Consider the following 22,749-nt stretch of genomic DNA (forward strand, 5'->3'; position numbering starts at 1 on the left):
ACGCACTTTGCACAGAGCACACTCATACCCAAATATTCGTGAGTGATATGATGTTCAGTACATGTACACGTTCAGTTGATCTCTTTAAAGTGTCAGCTATTTCATCAAATTTAAATTTACAGTCATTCAAAATCATTTAACGTAACAACCTCTTTTGGGCGTCCACTGCGTTCACCGTATTCGGTGCTCATTTCACCACGTCTAAACTTAGCTTATCAGTCCTTGATGGTTCCTTTTCCTGGGGCAGTGTCGATAAACTCGATAGCAAGACAACTTTTTGCTTCAATTCTATTTTTGCCCTTCAAAAAGCAATATTTTGTCAACACGCGAAGTTGCTTTCTATCCATTTATTTCACAATAACAAAAGTTACTTCACTCAAAATGCTATACTTCACAAACTAATGATCCGACAGCTGTCAAATTTATACACGCATCTTTCGAGCGTTAGGGCTAACTAAAAAACATATGGATTTAATTCTACTAGCGCCATCTATGTATCAGGTCGGGGACTTTTCAATTCACTTGTTATATAGTTCTAAAATTAATTTAAATATTTTGTTATTATAAAAATAGAAATGCATATAGAATATTATTCTTATTATTTAATTTTGTTCAATAAATTTAATTTCCCTCCTTAAATCTGTGTATATTTATTTATAAAAAATAATTTATATATATATAAAAAAAACAAGTAAGCAAATGAAGTTGCATGCGCCAAATACGAAAATATTTGTTGAGTAATGTATTCTAATAAATTATCTGTTTTACTGATGTTTACATACAGTGGGAATGAATGTGAATTCGAACCATTTCATCATCAGGATTTAATTGATTGTTAGGCGTATAATGAAGAGTTTTTTGTGGTATATTGTGAATGTCGATGAATACTGAATATTATACAACAATCCCCAATGCTACAACTCAACGGTTACTAGTGAGAGTTATCCACATCGACAGCCACCAAAAAGGAACATTCTTATCTGTCGATCAAGTTCTCGACAAGTCGAATTTAATTACTTAGTACGTTATTAATTTAAAATTCATTTTTATTTTTCATTTTACATCGTTCACTCTTATATCTTACGTTTTAGGTGTTTATATGGTCACAATAAATATATAAATCAAATTAAAGAATATAATCTGAAGCTGATATGCGCTTTTTTATTGAATGTGCTAAATTGTCTGTGGAATCGTCAGGTCCTTTATATTGCAATTGAGGGATTAAATTTATATTTAATTAAATGTTATTTACTGGTATTTTAACTATTAATTAATATTACTATTATTTATTAATGATCATTCGAATTTCAAGAATCAGTGGGAATTTATTTATATTAAATAAGGATTCATACCATCAATCTAATGTAGTATGATAATATCTCGTTAGTTTCTTCAAATATTTTAAAGTATACTAAATTGTACATACAATCTCATTGCCATTTCTATTTTTAAATGTTCTAATTAAGTCTGCGATATAAGAAATGCCTTTTACGGCATGCAATTTTTATATGCAAATTCCTATAAGTGACTATAAAATACACTATTAAATTAACTGTAATATGTAACGCGTTATTTAGAATACGATTTATACGAACTTATTATAAATAATGTCTTATTATAACATTGTAAGTCAAAAAAATTAGAATGTACTGTAATTAGTAACCGTTTCAAAATACATTGTAATATTATTTAATTCTGTCAAAAATATAATAATATAGAAAGGAAAAAGGGCAAAAACAGAGATCGACTGAACGGTTTCTTTAGTATATTTTTTCTCCTGTATTACTGATCCCACGTACTTAAATTCATGCACTTACTCTAACTGGACTCCGTTGAGATTTACGTCCATACGGGCGATCCATCGGTTATCAAGAATTTGGTCTATTCTTCATTATTTCTTAAACCATGTGGATCTTGCTATATCATGTAGAGTTATATAAGCCTCAACATTCCATTATCTGATGTAAAGTGAAAATCTTACCTAAGCAAGCTCGATTGGGTTTAAATCCCACCAGCTCTTCTTGGCTTACATAGTCGCGAGCTCGTTGAAGTATCACTGTATATTCTTCATAAAAACCTTCCTAACAGTTTATAGCAGACTTATACATAGACATTTACATTCAAAAGTAATTTTTTGCAGAGCTAATTAAGGAAAAAAAGTACTCGTTTCAAGAACCCTGTACAATTGAACGATAATTATTGATTTCTTCATCAGAAGACTATGTGTTTATATAAAATATGATTCTTAAAATTAAATTCCCCTCCTGTCCCAACCTCCCTATTTACCTGGTATATTTACATCAATCTTCTAGTTTTAAGTTCCAATTATGGAAAACGCTCACAAATTTTTCAGAAAATTATGATTACATTGAAAGGGAAAATAAATTTGGGAAATTAACAATAAAACTAATTAAGTTATTGCTGGAAATATAATTTATCAGTATATTGACTTATTATATCTCATCGCAGTGTAGAAAATATTCTGGCTGCTACAACAGCTTTTTACATTAATATAAAAAAAACAAGGCTGAGAGTCAATTAATTAACTAAATGAAAACGAAAAACTAATCTTCGAGGTTTATTTAAGCTACTTTCACGAAACTTTTTCGGAAATATAATTAAGTAAGCAATCATCTCAAAATAACAAAAACATTTTAAAATAATAAACCGCTTTAAGTTTTGTAATTAATTAATTAGATTTTAAATATAAGCGAGACAGGGCAACATGCTGCATACATTTACTTCATGCAATTGATTTATGACTGATTTAAATTAATAACGTATTACGGAAACAATAAAACAACATGTAACAAAAAGTAATTAAACATGGTCCAGTTTTTTTCATTTTAAATACAACATGTTAAAACCTAAATATTTATTTCGTATTAATAGTTTTAAATGTGGATAAAATATGCCTATAATATACATTTTATTTCATGTTATACATGTGTATATAATATGGTGATTATCAGATTAATGTAGCAAAATTTATGATCAAAATTGTATGTATACCAAAAATATACTGTATATTCCATAAAATATCAAAACACTATATTTATTTTTTATTAGATGACATTCGACTATTTTATATTATTATTATATTGTTTTATATAAAAACCTAGAGGTAAAGATGAATATTGTTCTATAATATTCATCTGGGACATCATATAATAAAACTGCGGTATATATTAATAACCTACATAATAGAGGTCATAGCGAATTACAATAAATATTCGATTGTAAAAAACACAAAAAAAGACAAAATCAAACGATGGTCGGTAATGTTTATGGGAGTATCAATTACAATATTATTAATCTATCCAAAATAGCAGTGAACTCACGTCATCTATATTTGATGACGTCAAAACGTCGCAATATTGCCGCACCAAATCTGAGTTTTACATTTAGTTTTTGTTTCACTCATTGCTATGTTTCATTGACCTGTGTGTCATTTTGAATTGTCGGATTTCATTTAGTTACTGTCACTTTTTGAGTCACTGTTCAAGACAACTTTTCCTTCTAATTCTAACTCTTGCCTATTTCTATTAACATTCGTTGTCTGTACACTCTTTTTCTGTTTAAGTCTACTAAGACTATTCTAAGTCTTATCAAGATACACAAATTCTAATAAAAAAATTTTCTTGATTTTTTTTGTATGTTTTAAAGCAATGCCTGGAAGTTCCATTTTGAAAATAATCAATTATTATCTAGAAGGCCTCTTCGAGGGTTATCTTTACACCATTAAACACCTCTGTTTACTTAGGTTCCCCAAAGAGCTGCATATCGCTAAGTTTTCTCTGAATACTTACCAAACAAGAATTTCCTCTGAAAAGAGTTTCCTCTGAATCATGATCAAGATGATCATGATTCGCCATCCACTTCGTATGAGGGCGGTTTCTCTTTGGTAAAACGAACAATCATTCCATCTATATCAATAATTACCTCTCTAACGGATTTTGCTGACTGCCCATTATCACGTTCTTGTTCGAAGTAACTGAAACGAAGTTACTTTCAGACCCTGACCATCTATTGCTTTAGGTGTTTTCAATTAGAATAAAATAATATAATTAATATATTATTATAATTACTATTTTTATATAGTTTTGGAAAAAAGTTTTCCATGGATGCAATATTTTTTGATCTTTTGAGATATGTTTTCTTTGTTTTGTGTTTTTTTGAGTTTGTTTTCCTTCCAGATAATCCTAGAAAATATATTACTAAGCCCATTTATAAACAAATTGTTGAATTTAGTTGCAATTTGCGAGGATAAATTGAATTTAATTACGTGGGGTACCTTCGATTCCCCGAACGGTCTGCCGCTTATCGAAATCCTACGCGCACAATGCATGTCAAATCGTAAGACGAAGAGAATATTCATGTGTTCTTTCAACTAGAAGTTGACTACAGTCGATTTATTTCTTGTGAACGGCAATGTCATGATTCAAGGAAATCCTAGCAAGATCACGTGATAGAAATTCTAAACTATTGTGCAGTACATGTAAAACCCCATTTGTAATGTCCACCGAGACGAAACTAAAGCATTTTTATGTCTTCACTGTAAAAATAATGATTTACGCGCAAATAATTCTTTAATTTCAAAATTAAAATATTTTTTTAACAATATGGAAAATATTCAAACTATGAAAAAAATGAAATTCTAATCATTTTATAACTTTGCAAAAAGTCATGCATAATGTACATATAAGTTATGGAAGTGTTACAGTGAGATATCATAGTCACCACACGGTCCAAAACGTATTTTTTTTTTTTTGAACTTTAGCCACAGTTTACTAAGTTCGAATTTTTCTCACATAATAGAGCAAAGAGAATGACTTAAATGAATGAGAAGTATATGTTATGCTACTTACTAAAATATGTTTTGACAGTATTGATCTATTTGCTTTTATGTTATAAACATTTCGGAATAATAACTAAAGTATTACATATTGGAGTATTAAAACATAGAATATATGAATGAAACAATGATGATATTGATATGTGATTTTAGCATGTATATTAAAACAATAGCAATTCCATTTAGGTAACAAGTTTATAAAGCGAATAATAAAATCAATTGATAAAGTGTTCAATTGTTTATTCTACAGTTTTTACTTTTGCAATATTTGCAGGTTCGAATCTTGTCGAGGCCTGTTTGTAAATTTTATGTATAACTTTAATAGTTAAAAAATGGTTTATAGAAAAAAGAACTGCTTCAACAATGATATTGCTACAGATGCATTAATAAGAAATATTAAAGAGTATTGGTAGATTTATTACACTTAAATGTGACGATTATGTTAAACAAAATAATATATCTTACATCTATTTTTATTTGTTTTGCTAAAGATATGTATATCATTCAACCCTCGTATAAGTACAACTATAATATTTAGATGGCTAATGACCTAATGACCAAAGGCTTATTAAGAGTTCTGAAGTATATTTAAAGAGGATTAGTGTAAAGGGAATAAAATAGATGAGGGAAAATAATAAGTTGTTTACTATTTTTCGAATAAAGTCTGATATACTTAAAATGTATAAAATTTCACACAAAAGTAAATATTTTAATTTTCGTATAATTAACTATATTATGTTATTAAAAAGGACCCTTAAAAAGTTAAATCAATTTTCATTATTATTACCGCAGCTACCCATATACTTCGGAAGGTAAACGCAAAAAACTCTCCCAGTTTTACTTGACTGGAGGGCCCGCAACGAGAAAAAAAGTTCCCGGATCGGCTAACAAGGCCGTAAGAAAAGCCCCGCGTCACGCAGTTGCCGTTACCGAATACATAAGCTTTTTTAACAAGTTTCAGCAGCCAATCATAAATTTAAACGTCCTTAATATGAAAAGTTATTTCATAAAATAAAATTGAATAATATAATGTTCTTGTAGCTGAGGGTTTGGAATCAGGTCTGAATAAAACGGACTTGTCTTAATATGAATTTTAGGAACATTGTTTTTTAGTGCAGAAATTATTAAAATAAATAATAATTTTGAGTTCCATAACCCATTTCTTCCCAAAAATAAAAATTGAGATATTGGGAGTTTCCTGATAAAAAAAGTAAGAAATTTTTGATATTTCGATCAAATGGTTTTATTTGTTCAGAACGTACAAAACTGTTGATTGTATAAAAAAACTGAACAAAGTTGATGGCTTCACTCATGAAATTTGGAAAAACATTCTGTGTGAAGGTGAACCTGACGATTCTTTCGTATGTAGATCGTCTGCATTTTGCAAACCTTGCATCTCTTTCTTGCATTTTGTCCATTGCGGATTACAAAATGATCAATCCTCCCTACCTGTTCCTGGCAATCTGTTTCTGCTGGGGCATCCAAGGTTGGTGTTTCTGCTCTGAGGCTGATTAATTTGATGCAATTGTGGATATGAAATCGATTTGACTAACTGCATAACCTTTTGCCACTTGGTGCATTATCCAGATATTGACAATAGCACTGTCAATTCCATTGAAGAATAATGACCACCACCTTTTTGCATCTAATTATATAGCTTACATTGTCATGCAAATCTACACCTCCCATGGTTTGGATATACTGGTGGATAATATTATGTTGAGGGACTATGTTATACTTCTTTTTCTTCCGGTTATATCTCTTTACATTCATTATTGGCTCTAGGGTACCAAAGTTGGTAACGACTGTTACAACAGAATTGTCATCCCACCTACCAGCGAGTACATTCTTGTTACAATCAAATTTATAATCAAAGTTGCAATTTGGTTTTTTTGACTTTTGTTGTTTGAAGTGGACGGGGGGGCACTCGATTTTCTCTCACTGTAGCAGCTCCAAAGAATTTCATTACAAACAACAAAGTAAGAAGATAATGGCTTGTGAAGAAGTTATCAAAACATATGGTATAATTTTCAGGATCGTTAACAACTTTCCCAGTTACATCAATAAACTGGCTAGATAAGACCTTCTAGAGTTTTCTGGGATTGCCTCTAATTTGGTCACTGGCCAGTCGGTAGGCTTAATAAAGAGAACCCAGATAAACTCTAGTTGCTAAAAAGGAGGCTTTAAAATATAAAAAAAAACATATAAATAAATATATTTGTGTTACTTATTTATTAGATGTATTCCTCCTTCAAATTCCCTATTAGTTATCCCTCTTAGACCCAATGCTTCTATGACAATGTTTTATCAATTATTTAAAACAACTGTTACATTCAAATTCTGGTATAATTTATTGCTGAGACTAAAAAATTTAATTTACATAATTCGTGTAAAATCGGTTCTTGTTTAGGTTTAAGTTCCCTATGATTTCTAACTGAGTGTATCGGTAAAATTAAAATAAACAGTTAAAAACAAATGCAAAAAAAATAAATAAGAATAATATTGAAGACGAAATGCCGGTGAGAGTAACAAATATCAAAAAATATCAATATCATTTAATTTAATAATATAGATAGTCCTTAAGTTTAACAGCATTGAAATTAGAACCAATAAAATGATCTAGCAATCATTATTTACTGAATTTAAAACAACCATAAAAAAGAGAACTGAAATGTTGACATTGTCCATCTTATAACTATATTACTCACAGTAAGATCATAATCCTTTGTTGTAGATCCGTAGAAAGCTAAAACTAACAATAGTTATATATTATGAAGACCCGGTTTTGGAAAAGGGTTTTATTACATTATTAATTTTCTAGATATCTGTTTGTTTTGGTTAAACTATTACGGAGGGTACGACAATATCCTTAAATATCAATATCCTTAAACATATTTACACATTATATCCTCACATACTGCTTCGTACACAGCAATATAGTAAATTATTACGACATGAAATATTAATTACAGAAGTCGGTTATCCCGTGAAATTGAAGAATTAAAAAAGAGACGTCAAAACATGTTTACTGTAATTCAAATAACTTTAATTGAATAGAGTACATATTTGACAACAAAAACAATGTATAACAATTAATATTAGGTAGTGATCGGTCAGTAGTCTAAATTCGAGTACAGTTTAGCAAGTTTATCATATCCCTCTCATTGTAAAGAGAATAATTTAATTTTTTTTAAATATAAGATCGGAAATATATGATATATAATTATAATACTAATAAACGTACGTATTGTTATAGTATATTATTATAGTATATATAGTATTATTATTAGTGAATATATGAATAAAATACATGATAAAATTTTGAATTATATAATATATATATATATATATATACATATACACCACTGCGCCGCTCAAGCCGGCGAAATTATTGTTTGATTTTAATAAGTATATTAGAACAACGACGAGTACTATGAAGCACTTTATGTTTTATAATTTAGAAAGGCATTTTAAAGAAATATATTTATAATCATTAAATGAATTATTGATTGTTCAAAACTTCTATAAAATAAATATTTAAAATAACGGATAAAAGGTTCAAAGAATAAAAAATTATATAGATATAAATTTTATTACACTGATCGTTAAACCCCAAGCTTATTTGATAAAGAATGATTTCTTTATCTATGTTTTTAAATAAAATTCTATTGCCCTTTACTTATCTATTCCATTCGACGACACCTAAAACAATAGTTGTCATATTTTATTATTATTTTTGTATTACCTTACTTAAAAATTAAATAACATCTTTTAATAATCTCACTCACTTTCCGGTTCAATATACCATACATAAGAACTTGTTTTCCAATTTAAAATTACTTTGTGGGAATTTTTCGATACGGCGCTGCACAGATTTTACACACCCGCGTTCAATTTACGTAGACAGACATAGGAGACATATGAGTGATTAATCTACAGTATTGAGAGATTGGCCTTGAAAATAGAAACTAAAATATTTTAATGTCACCGATCTGACAGCTATTCCTGGTTGCTTGATATTTATATCATAATTTGTTTGTTTAGTAAACTTACATATAGTCAATTCAAAATAGCAGACACAAGTGTCAATATGTGTCTATCTAAAGTTGTAATTTCGTTTTACAATCGGACAATAATATCCTTGTCATTTTATTCTATTTAAAAAGAGATAGAATGCTATTAGTGAAGTTTAAATATGAGACGAAATTTAAAGTTTAAATAAAAGACGAAAGTTGTCCGTTTGCCGAACGTCAAACGTAAATTCTTCAAATTATTATAATTACGTGTTATAAACCATGTTTTAACTCTTTATTTTAATAAATTTGAAATCACGGCGGTTTTTATAGAAAATATTTTTGCGCCTTGCAGCTGCACTGTATATTAGTATGGACACAGTCACTAACATGTCAAAAAATAAAAAACAATATAACCTTAAATTTGCCAAAAAGAAACTGTGTTTATGCGTCACAGGTGACGAATCAAGATCATCTTGGTGTTTCAGAGCCCAAATATACGATATACGAAAGTTATAAAACAGTAAGTAGTTTTTTCAATAGAAACATGATTTAATACAATTATTTCAGAGGAAATTGTTAGTCTGGAAAATATCCATAAAAATCCAAGAGATATACAGTTATTTGAGAGATGTAGAACATCCGTTCATACATTGTTGGATAATATAGGATATAAGCGGTGTAAAGGTAACCCACGAAGGGGTTTGATGGAACTTCCAGAGATTGCTTTTAAAAGAATACAATTTATAAAAACATATAACAAAATCAAGGATGAAATATATTAATTTATATATTTAAATAAGACATGGATATTTTAGAATGGTACATTGAGTTGCTCATGGCAAGATGATAATAAATATTTTAAAGACAACAAAAGTTAATGGAAAAAGGTAAATGTTGGAATAACTATTGATTAGGTTTTGTTATTCATGACATTTATTCATTGCAGATATATAGTTCTTCACGCTGTTACTTGGTAAATATAAATGAAATATTTAATTGCATTTTATGTAATTTACTTTTTTAGAAATAAGCCTAAGGAAAGATACATAGTAGATCAGATTACTGAATGTTATTGCCACAGAGTATTATGTATTCCTCCCTATCACTGCACTTTTAATCCAATTGAGTTGATATGGGGTATTGCAAAGAATTATTACATTAGATATTCAGGTCGAGGAGGATATTCAAACCAGAACTGTTTGGATATATGGAAAGAGGCATTGTCGAAAATAGTATCTTCTGTTTGGCAGAATCTTGAGCAAGTTTTTGATAGATTGGAAATAAACAGCTCATTTATTCACTTGATTAGTGTTTCTGAAAGTGAAAGTGATTGAATAAAACCTTATGAATGTTGATTTTTGATTCAATGCTGATGATTACCAAGACAGGGTGATGAAAGAGGAAACCACTAAAGGTCAGTATACAATTAATATACTTTAGTTGTAGGGATTTGTATTATAGAGTGTGAAAGCTTTATAAGCATATGTGTTGTTGTTCAGAACATACATGAACGTTTGGTTAACATGTATGAGGAGAGAAATAACACTAACTGTTTTGCAGATATGGCAAATGCATTAAGGAGAATGCAGTGATTAAATGTAGTTTTAACAAGAAATATGTATACAGATAGTAACAGGACAAACTAAAGAGAAATATAGTAATATCATAATGATTTTACAAGGATACATTGCATTGAAAGAAACAAGAACTAAGCATAAAACATATATATGCTCTCTAATGAAAGTAAAATACATTACTAAGATATACAATTGTTAATTATGTGGATTAGGCCTTCGGGAGATACCAATACATACAAAAACGCGCCTAGAACCCTACCGATAGTAGTACGGAAAAAAACTCAATGTATATATAATAAAACAACCTTAACTTATAAATTATTGCGGCTATAAAATTAATTTTAGTTTTAAGTTCTTTCATAATAAATGCATTTTGATGCACTATGATGTTAAAATAAATTATATTTAATAAAATATTTATTCAATTATTTATATTAAAATGTTATATGTCAGAGCCAAAATATACTAAAACTCAGAGTTGATGCGACGTTTTGACAGCTCTCCCGTGTCACTGCTATTTTGAATTGACTATAAAATGTATCTGCATGTATCAAGAAATTTTATAATTACAAGAATAAATGTTGATTACTAATTAATACGAGAGTCTTGTGTACTAACATGTATAATGAACCAAGCGTTGAGAGACTGTATTCAAGTGAATTTCTGCTTCGTCGAATATCTGTTTCAATTAGCGCATATTATGTTATCGAATTTTGATTAATGTAATTACCAAATAAACGTTTGATATATTAACCGATTGAGAGTGAATTTCTACCATTGGTTATGTATAAGACTTCTTTATAGATAATGAAGCAACTATTCGGATATAGCTTGATGTAACTTCTATTAATGAGATAATCATATATGTAAAATTATATTTACAAATTATATTATATACGCAAACAAATTCATTAGTATTATGTAAAATGTTATTTATGAGATCAACTTTTGGTTAATTAGAATTAAAGAATTTTCATTATTTGTTAATACGCTGTTTACTACATTATCAAGTTCTATACTTTTCAGTTATGCATTATTAAGCGTTCTTTTAAGTTATTTGAAACTGGAATCTATATTGATGAATTGTCAGAATTATTTTAAGAAACTTTATTTTTGAAAATAATATCTTTTTCCTGAGTTAACATTAATTGAAAAAGCTAGAGACAATAATTATTGCATCTAATTCAGTACGTGTTGATATTTAAGAGTGAGTTGTTTTATTTTTTTTTGTTCTGGCCTAAAAACCAGGCGGTGGAATTAATGACGCATACTTGGTCGCGGAGACTTGCCCTGGAGTGACAAGTTGGACTGGGTTATGTGGGACTGCCCCTGGGCTTACCAATACACTAAACCGAAACCGCCTCACAGTTGACCCCTATGGATCGCTACTGCTACTGCATTAAATTTGGGGATATGGCATCCGCTGATCGGGCACGAGGACCCGGCGATTCTATTGATTCGCGAACCTGAGTTAACTCACAACTGGATACTGTTGTATGGGGGCAAAAGTTATGACTGTAGCGACGGATGAGGTCATTTCAGCCTAGAAAAGGGGGGGACTTGGCGGTGACGTGGTGCTAAGCTCCCAGCATGTCGACCAGCTCGCGAACAAGCGCTTTTTCAGAAGAACTTGAGCTGAGTTGTTGTTTGTGGAATGATTGAGACATGAAGTACTTGATTTCTGGAGTGTCAGTTTCCCTATGAATTTGATTATTTCTGACAAACCATGGAGCGTTTAATATTATCCTGGAGTTTATTTTGGAAAACTTGAAGCCGTTTGACCTGGTTGGGTGTAACAAACTTGAAGTAGACATTAGATCCGTAGAGGAGTACGGACGGAATTAACATCTTGTAAAATAAGTATTTGATGGAGAAGGGAAGTCTGCTAGAAGGGCAGATCGGAGAAGATAGCTGAACCGCCGATCGAAGTGAAGACCTAGGTACGTGACGTTATCCAGCCATGGAATTATTGCGGTGTTGATCTTAAGTTGCGAGACGCGTAGTGCGTAACGCTTCTTATGGAAAATGATGGCCTGGGTTTTCAGGGGGTTGATTTACAACCTCCAGAATTTGAACCACTTGACCGCATGATCGAGCTGCTTCTGAACGTTTACATGAATTGTAACTTCGAATAATGTAATAATGTATGTATAATTGTCATTTTTATATGCTAGACGATGTTCCATCAAATATTACAATTGTCAACACAGAGTATATTGGTAATTGTTTTCCTGTTTTTGTAAACAGATTTAAGTAGCCGTAATTATGCAGTGTAATATATACAAAAACGTACATCTTCCGCAAGAATAAGAACGCTACAGATTTATAATATCTTGAAATATCAATTGTTGTTTCTGAAAATGTGTATTTACAGCACTTGTTTCGTCAAAAGATAAATGCTTCTGAAAGGCATCATGACATTCACACTGTAGTTATAATTCCGGAGATGTACTATTTCCTGCGGAACCAGTTTTAGCACCCTGTCAAAACAGTATATGTACAGACATTTAACAATCCAGAGGCCAAACAAGGAATAGTACTTGTTGGTTTGGGAGCCGTAGTAGTTAAGGCGACGGTCCTCCTATTACCGTGATAGTCTTGGGTTCGAATCCCGCAGGGCATGATTGTCCTTTATGTTTTCGAGTTTATTTGTATCTAACTAATTGCAATTGTAATTGGCATGCCATTAAATAAGCTGGTTAAGACCGAATGTCTTCTGGGATGGTTTACTAGATGGCCACTGATCAGTAGGTAGTCAGTAGCCTAACGCTGAGAAGAACCGTGGTTTGGTGCCGTTACGTTAAGTAATATCCCTATTTCAGAAAATAAATCCTCGGTTGAGAAACTACTTGCTAAAATTACATACAATTTAAATCCAAAAACGAAAACAATACACATAATGCATATTGGTTTAATAAATAATTACAGTAATATACCTAATACATATTTTTAAAAAAATGGCAAATTATTTTTTTAAGAGCACTAATAATTTATCTTTCTCCTTTTTGGTGCCACCGATAACTTAAAATATATAAACACTTAGTCCTTTAACAAACCGAAATCCACACCCTATTTTATAAAAAGGACAAGACCGCCATTTTAGTATAACAAGTTCACCTCAGAATAATGTTAAAAAACACCTCCTGCAAGCTCGAGCACAAAGCATCACACCCTCGAAGATGCCCCATAATTGAATAAACGACTTTGTATTAAACTTTTAATAAGAAAATTCGGGCGTTTCATCTAAGCGTCGTTGTTCAAAAAGATGGCCTTTGATGTGAATACTTTTTAATAATTTTGATGCCGCTACTAAAACTTTTAAAATTTTTTATTGAATTATATATATATATATATATATATATATATTGTATCAAAAAAACTTTTTTAAAAAATTGTCAATAAGTCGAGAACATACAAAATTTAGTTTTTTGGACATGATAACACTAATCATATGTGGAGTAACATTGGGGAACAAATATAGCAAAGCTTACGTTATTCACAAAAAATTATATCCAGTTTTGATTTGACGTAATACTTTCAGTGTGCAAAGAGTTTTACGAATCACTTATGATTTGAGACGGGACGGAATTAATACACCACTTATGGCCTTGGAATAAAAGAGGAACTTTATTTTGAATCCTGGTAATTTATACCCACTCGAAACAAGTCACAGCGCCCTCTTCTAACTTTTCTTCCTCCTTTCTATACAGGCTCTTGTATCGAGACAAGTCATATATTTAACACTCGCCTTCAATTTAAATATACTATATAACTTAACCTAATTAAAATTGTAAACAAAGATTACAAAAGTACATTTAAATTGCCAGAACAAAACTATTACATTGTACATACAAGTTTGTTCGAACTTAGGACTATTCTATTTCTACATTGCGAGAATTTTAACTTTAATTATTAATTTAATCAAATGAATCTACAGAACTGTGTGATAAACAAAGGTAACAGTCAGATTTCTACTTAAAAACAATTCTCTCTTTGAACAAAAAAAAACTTTGAACAATCATAGAAATAGTCGCCAAAACACTGTCAATTTGTTGAAATATTTTTTAAAATTATTTATTCCAGTTCGAATTCTGTTTGCCAGTACAACTGATATAAAAAAATAATGATGATGAAAAATGAACAAACCGAACAAAATCTTACTAGGCATTAAACCCGCGTTCTCTATCTGAGCTAACAATGGTCAAATAACATACTAAGTTTTTAGTGCCTATTCCTACCAAAAGTGTGTCACTAGAAGAGGAATGAATACACTGGTATTTAAATCGCGCGAATACGTACAAATCAAAGACACGTATCAGTGTCGTAATGTAGGCCTTATTGACTAACTTCAAAAGGTTAGCTAACACGGTGAAAAATAGCATAGAGAAAGAATAAATGGAAAAGGGTCTCCACGGATAAAAAGTCGAGTTCTTGTCTGTAGACTTGTAGGAATACTAAATTATGTTTTGAATAAAAGCCATCTTGTACGAGTGTTGAGTGAAAAATATATATTCAGTTATAATTAATTCATAGAATAACGGGAACGATAATATAAAATGATTGCATGTATTTTGATCAACGATATCTACTGACGAAAATGCAAAGTATTAATTTAAACCACTATTAAACAAACTAACGTGTTAAATTTTAACGTGTGGTTTTAACGTTTATTTATATAGAATTATACTTTTTCTGTTTGGTGTTATTCAGTTCTTCAGTGCATACAGATGATTATCATAGAATGATTAAGATTGTATTTTAATATTCATTACTTTCGCTATTTGAAGAAATCTGCTCTCGAATCTTGTTAAATACTTTTACAAATATATGTCGTTACTGCTCCGTCATATACCTATTATCAACAATTTTAAAAATAAAAATGGCCTGTTAAAAGTTCATATTAATTCTCTTACATCCCAAAAAATGTCCAACTCTTTTACTATCAGAGTTTCTATCGAACACTTATCCATACAGTTATTATTACAGGTTAATTGAAAAGTCCCTCGTTTACCATAGTAAACCACATTTTATTGGAAATTTTTTTTTTTTATTTAACATAATTCCCTTCAAAGGTGATACACCGTTTATAGCGAGCCTCCAACGTCTCGAAACTATTTTGTAGTACGATTTGTACTTTCCTGCAATTTACGGTCATTCAAAATAATTGTCTGGATTTTTTAAATGTTCTCGTCGGTACCAACCTCTTTTGGGCGTCCAATGCGTTCACCGTCTTCGGTACTCATTTCACCACGTCGAAACTTAGCGTACCAATCCTTGATGGTTGATTTTCCTGTGGCAGTGCTCGGACATTCGGCATGAAGCCCAGTTTTTGCTTCAACTGTATTTTTTTTCCTTCAAAAGCAATATTTTATTAATACGCGAAATTATTTTTATTAATTTTTTTCACAATAACAAAAGTTGCTTCACTCAAAATGCTATAATTCGCAAACTAATGATCCGACTGTCAGATTTATACATGCATGTTTTGAGGATTGCGGCTAAGTAAAAAACATATATATTTAATTCTAGTAGCGCCATCTATGTGTCAGGTCGCGGACGTAATACATTGTGACCATACTGTTCTGACTTCTGATCAAATGTGTATCTTTTTCGGGCTTATTTCTAAATCTAAATTGAAGAAAACTCAACTAAACATTTCTTTTATATATACCAAGTAACAATTTGAAATAGTTCAATTTTTTTTTAGCATAGTCTCTTCAAAACTCAACTCATGTTTTGCAAGCCATTCCTTCATTACAGCCTTTTTGATGCATTTGGGACTTTTCCGCCAATGCGCTATGTGCATTGTCCATAACAATAAATGATAGCTTCTCCAGGTTATTTAATAATCTGCAATGAATTATTATAAAATATGACCAACAGAACCTGATTTAGTGTTATTCTAACTTTTTACATTTTTCCATAAACTTTTGTTATCTATTCACTTTTTTTAGGATGTTGCCAAGAGTGGCACAAATTCACATAACAAATCTTTCATTATTTAATTGTATGATTTTCAGAGCAATCTGGAAGTTTCATTAGACCTTTTCGAGAGATATCTTGACATCATTAAGGTAATCTTAATTTTTCACCCACTTTACAACACCAACAACAACCTAATATATTTAATATCATCGCTACTTCACTATTCACTACTACATATAACAGATTTTACAGGCAAGAGGGAGTCCCCATTATTTCGTTCCTATTCGGAGTAGTTGATTTGAGACGTAATCAGTTTCTGACCTTGACTATTGCTTTCGGAGTATCAGTATAATATATATTCAGCTATAAGTCTATCCAAGTAATACTAATCAGGCCTGTAGTCTGTACTACTGTACAGAACTTTTTAAGCAATATTTCAACGGCCCTTTAAAAACATTCTTTGTTCATTCTCAAGTATATCGGTATTGACCTAGAACAATTTCGCCAAGGCCGGAACGTTCCCTCCACCCATTATCCGGAAAAAGGTCATTCGGCAGATTTTGTCCCGCGCCGACTAAAATATTTATTTTACCGGCGAAAGATACAGAGAAAACACGCGTAAACTAATAAATAATTCAAATAACGCTCCATGTAAAGCTCTTATGCTTTAAGTTGATGATATTCCTCACGTTTCTTTTACAGAAAGATTTATTGTTTTCCTGTAAATCTCGACCCTTTTTATTTCGGCGAAATGATGAGGCGTAATTCCTACGGAACCATTTCATTTTTTATTCTGTTGGAATAATAACGTTAATATTCCTACCTTATCAATATTCATTAAATTAATAGCATTTGACTATTGTTCGATAAAAATTCAACCACAACGTATTAAATTAATCATGTTTCTCTCATAGTATAGTAACAGGTCCAATTTTAAAATGATATGTAACGAAAACTTGTTTTCACAGTATTATCAATATAATACCAGAGATGTATTTAATATATAAGATTAATTAAAATAATAAATGCCTATATATTATAACATATTAAAATATAGTCTATTCAAAGTTATTTTGTATATACGTCATCTAAATTTATGACGTCACCACATCAACTCTGAGTTTTAATTCAGTTTGGTTTTGATATACAACAAAATTTTAATCTAAATAAAATAGTTGAAAAAAATGTTATCAAACATATCTATTTTATTTTAACATTATAGTACATCTAATAATTTACAAAACAGTTATTATTCATTCTCCACTCATACATTCTAACTTAATTCTCATTTTTAATTCTGAATAGTTACAATCACATTAGGGCACACAAATCTTTCACGCCCTACAATACCATTTTCTACAGCTATATTCTATTAATTATGTGCATACCTTCAGTTGTTTCCACTCTTATCACTCTGTCTCAGGAATTTCTAGCATTACACAGCATTATCACATATCCTGAAAGTTTCCTTCTGTCACTTTCACTTTCCGGGTAACTGCCCAAGTCAATCTCTAAACTGTTGAATTTCAATCTGTTTAAAATATGTTCACGAATCCACCATTTATCAATTACATCCTCTGTATCTCCTATCGAGTCCATCCTAACCGAAGGTGTTATGGTCGACAGTGCTTCTTTCCATATATCCAAACAGTTCTTGATGGAATATCCTTTTCAACCAGCATCTCTATTATAATTATCATATAGCCATATCAACTCGATCGCAATGAATATACAGTGATGGGGAGGAAGTCGTAATACTATCTGACCATATTGTTTAAATTTGTTGATGCACTTGTTGGGATCTTCTATATTCGTGTACTATGGTATCGTGAACTGTCCATAATAATAACTAATGTTCACTCCAAATTCTTTAAAAGCTTATTTTCAGGCCACTGCAAAAACAAGTTATGGTTCATTTCTCTATGATAGTCACCCTTAGGACTTGAAGAGAACACTAATTCCGCACCAGGAATAAAAATATTTCATTTATATTTGTATTTCCAGCATGAAGTAGTTCTGCATGACATATAGTTATGTCTGTAATGAATTATTAATAAATGTTATTACTAACAAAACCTAAACGATAGTTATTCCAACGTTTACCTTTTTCCATCAACTTTTGTTGCATTTACGCAATATTTATTATCATCTAGATATGAGTCTCAACGTACCATTCGGAAATTTCCACGTCTCATCTAAATATATAAATTGTTCTAATAATTCCTCCTTGATTTTGTTATGTTTTTATAAATTGTATTCTTGCAAAAGCAATGTCAGTAAGTTCCATTAAACCCCCTCCTGGGTTATCTTTACATCACTTAAATCCTATATTACCCAACGGTATATGAAGGGATGTTTAACAAAGCTCAAATAGCTGCATATCTTTCAGCTTTTTATGGATACTTTCAAGATTAACAATTTTCTCCCAAAAATAATTGTATTAAATTATGTTTCGATAAAAAAAACTACTTACTGTTTTTATACATTTCGTATATTTGAACTCTGATACAGCTAATATCAGGCTGATCTTGAGTCATCACCCGTTTCGCATAAAGGCTTGTTCTTTTTGGCGGATTTAAGGTTATACTTTTTTTGTTTTTTGATATATTTTAGAGACCGTGCCCATACTAATAGTCAGTGTAGCTGCAACACGCTACATTTTTTAGCTAAATTGTTTTGAATAAACTTACGTACGTTTGACATCCGGACGAACTGGCCGGTTGCGCGCTCGAGCTATCAGACAGCTCTTTTTAACTAGAATCAACATTTTCTCCGATTCTTACGAATTTACAATTTGCGGCAGGTAATACAAAAAGCTTTGAATAGACTATATATATATAAAGTATCTCAAGAACTCACACTCACAAATATTTTTTAAATTGCATTTAATTAATTATAATTTCTATTAAATTTTGATAAACAACTAATTTTTAGTACATGTAAATTGCTAAGCCACTGAATGTTCAGACAGTAATTTAACGGTATAGTACATCTGATGCACATATTATCGAAGGACTTAAACTACAGTTAATTTTACAGACAATTATACAGTAATTTGTAGGTTAGAGATATTTTATTTTATTTAGGTTTAATTCTTTCACACCAACTATGAGGTAGGGTTCTAGTCATTTTTTCATATAGTCGTATGAGCTAGAGGCTTCATTCACTTAGTTAACAAAAGTATCTAAATGTTACATTTTATTTTCATTAGAGGTGTATTTACTTTTTTATATTCCATTATTATTTCCTTTGTCGCAATGTTTCCTTATCAAGTCATTTTGACATCGTTAAAATCCGACTTACTTTTTTTCTATTACTAGGATACATATACATTTGCTTGATAATATTAAATTTAATCACTACTTTATCCCTAATGCTTTTGCTATACCTGCGAAACAATTCGTTTTCTGTAACTAAACTAAAGAATTACGCAACACAAATATCTATGAAGACAAATATCTCTCACTTTAAAATACGATATTCTACCCTTATCCGATATTCATTATATAATGGACATTAGTTGTTTCCACGCTCATCTTGGTAATCTGTCTTGGTCATTGTTAGCATTTGATCATAATCGCACATTTCAAAAAATTCATTCAATCACTGCTACTATTGTAGACAATTATTCTTTTCATCACTACATTCTCCTTAATTATTTTGCCATACCTACAAAACCGTTACTGTTCATTATCTCCTTATATATTGCAACAAAATGCACCTGTATATTCTAAATAATTACATTATCTGTGCAGATATATTTTTCACACTCTACCATACGATTATCAGCAGTTATTCTGTGTTCAATATATACTAAACTAGTTCGATATTTTGACGTTGTGCTGTTATTATAACGTTAACTAATCGTAAATAAATCGCAGTTTAATAAGGTGCCCGGTGTATTAATAATGTCCGAATTTATTTTATGAATTTTAAATATATCGTTTTGAAGTTTCCGATTTGTGAAGGATGTCACAATTCTCTAATGTTAGAACAGACACGCATAATAGACGTCCTTATATCACTATCAATGAGAGATAGTGATTCATAACAAAGAGGATTTTTTTTATGTATCTTATACAGTATGTGAAATGGTTTTCTATATTTAATACTCGAAAATTCCTGTAGACCTTAAGTAGACTGAATACTTAAAAAGTTTTAAGCATAAAGCCTTGAAACCTCTAAATTCGATCACTTTGTTAACCGATATTTGTAGTAACAAATATTAATAAAATATGCATTTTTAAATTTCAAAATTTTAAAAGAATGATTAGCAATTTATAATATTTACTTCTATAGTCTAAAAACAGTAAGATGGACCATACATTTCAATTTCCTTCACATTCACAACTTCCATTAATTACATTATTTTGGTATATTTAATTTCAATGATTGTAATTATATAAACATTCATTAATATCTCCTTAAATATTTGTTCAGAGGTAATTTTACTATCTTACTGCTAAATATAATGAAACAATAATTTCCCATCAATATAATGCCCATTCTTTTGATACTCCTAATCTTCAAGTTTAGTGCCAATAACGTGCGATCGATACACACTCCCAAGATCAACATAATCTTATTGTTCAAATTCAGTCCTAAATTTAACTTCCATCCTCTTTCAACTTCCATCTAACCTTTCACAAAACTCTGCAAATAGATTACATTTAGTGATTATTTAATTATCTATACGATATCATAATCATTTTATTGACTTTTATTAATGAACTTTTGTAGAACATATTCAATTTCCTTTACATTATTTCCTTGAATGTATTCATAATAATAAAACAAATACCTTTGTATAACCTATCATAAACTAATATAATTATATTGATCAGTTTTCTAATAGCATTTCGAAAAATATTGGTGTAGGGATTACTTTATTTAGTGTTAAGTTTAGTACGTAAAAAGAAAAAAATGGATATCTTAAGTGGTAAAATGATATACAAAATCTATGACATATAATTATGTTTTATTTTTTATATTGTTTATATATTTTAAATATAAATTGTTTTATTATATTTCTAAATTAAATATATCAAGTAAATCTTCCCGAAAACTGTGTTTCATTAATTTATAATATCATATGTTGATTTGTGAAAATATTTTAAACATATTTACTGGAGTAGAATTAAAGGTAATATATATACAGTCCATAAATTAAAACAATCAATATAGGTTATCAAGATTTATGACGTTAGCATGTCGCCGCTTCAATTTGGACTTTTGGTTACTATAACTTAATTTTTGAAGAATATTGTATAAATTTGATAAGAGAACGATTATCCATAAATAAACGGCGGCCACTATAAAGGCCTTTACAAAACCTCTCAAGCCTTTACAATAACACCGCATTTAGCTATTTTAAAGAAATTAACAAAAGTCTAATGCCGATTCCATTGATCTATTATATTGACTATAATTCTTCAAATTCGATTACTTTTATTGACCACCTTCTTGAGTGAGTAAACTATGTATTTAATGTCCTTAAATCTATTTATACTAATAAAATAAATACCGTTATATTACCTATAATAAAACAATATAATTCCATTGTTAATTTTTTAATAAAAGAAGCTCTAAACAGGCTTCAAATAACATTTCTAAATATACTGTTGCACCGAGTAGTTCGTTAGTGTCTTGTGTTAGTGCGTAAAATTCATAAGAATGGATATGCCAAGTGAATCTAAGCCACACTTGAACTTATATACCTCTGAACCATTAGAGAATGACGAGATTATTCATGCACACGGCTTGAAAACTCCGGAACCAAGACCGTCTTCTCAATGGAAACGGGAAAATTCACCAAACAGCAGTGCAGAAAATTCCATAATAATGTTACAAGGGCCTATGGCCTGTTCTACACCAAATAGAAAAATTGTACCAGATTGTAACATTAGTGATCTCGAAGAATATCATGAAGTTGACTCAGAAGATTCATGGCATTCACTCGATTATTCATCGATATCGAACACAAGCAGCCGTTATGAAAGTGACTTTAAGAACGAGCTATCGAGTTATGCTCTACGCCGGCGTTCAAGAGGAAGAAAGAGATGTGTTCAAGAGGCCCTGGACAACCAGTACTCATCGAGCGAAGAAGAGATTTCTCCTTCTAAAAAGAAGATTAGGTTAATTGATGACCTCATTCGGAGTAATTGCAAGATATCGCTTGACGTGACGATTTCTGTTCACTCTGATTCCGAAGCGTCGTATTCATGTAATGATCTGAACATATCGTTGACGGAACCTAGAGCGAAATGGCCCAAGGAACTCAGAGCCAAGTTTGAGGTGGGAATTGATAATTCTGAATCTGCACCTGAGTGGATAGAAAGATGGTGCGTTTTAAGAAATTACGAGTTGTATCAATTCT

The 22,749-nt window shown here is 30.4% G+C and overlaps 1 protein-coding gene and 1 long non-coding RNA gene across 2 annotated transcripts in view; both read left to right on the top strand.

Annotated features, from left to right (window-relative positions):
* The window catches only part of Sol1 (CUB domain-containing protein Sol1), a 1,033,997-nt gene that overhangs the window by 599,896 nt on the left and 411,352 nt on the right, over positions 1-22,749 (top strand). The gene's annotated exons all lie outside the window — the stretch shown is intronic.
* Positions 9,623-10,034, top strand: LOC143206713 (uncharacterized). Its single transcript, XR_013008511.1, has 3 exons — positions 9,623-9,758; positions 9,818-9,844; positions 9,896-10,034. It is a non-coding gene; the product is annotated as an uncharacterized LOC143206713 (long non-coding RNA).

This window comes from Rhynchophorus ferrugineus, unplaced genomic scaffold (genome assembly GCF_030347505.1).
Source record: "Rhynchophorus ferrugineus isolate W39M unplaced genomic scaffold, kcgeb_rfMv2 rfM1, whole genome shotgun sequence".
Taxonomy (NCBI): Eukaryota; Metazoa; Arthropoda; class Insecta; order Coleoptera; family Curculionidae; genus Rhynchophorus; species Rhynchophorus ferrugineus.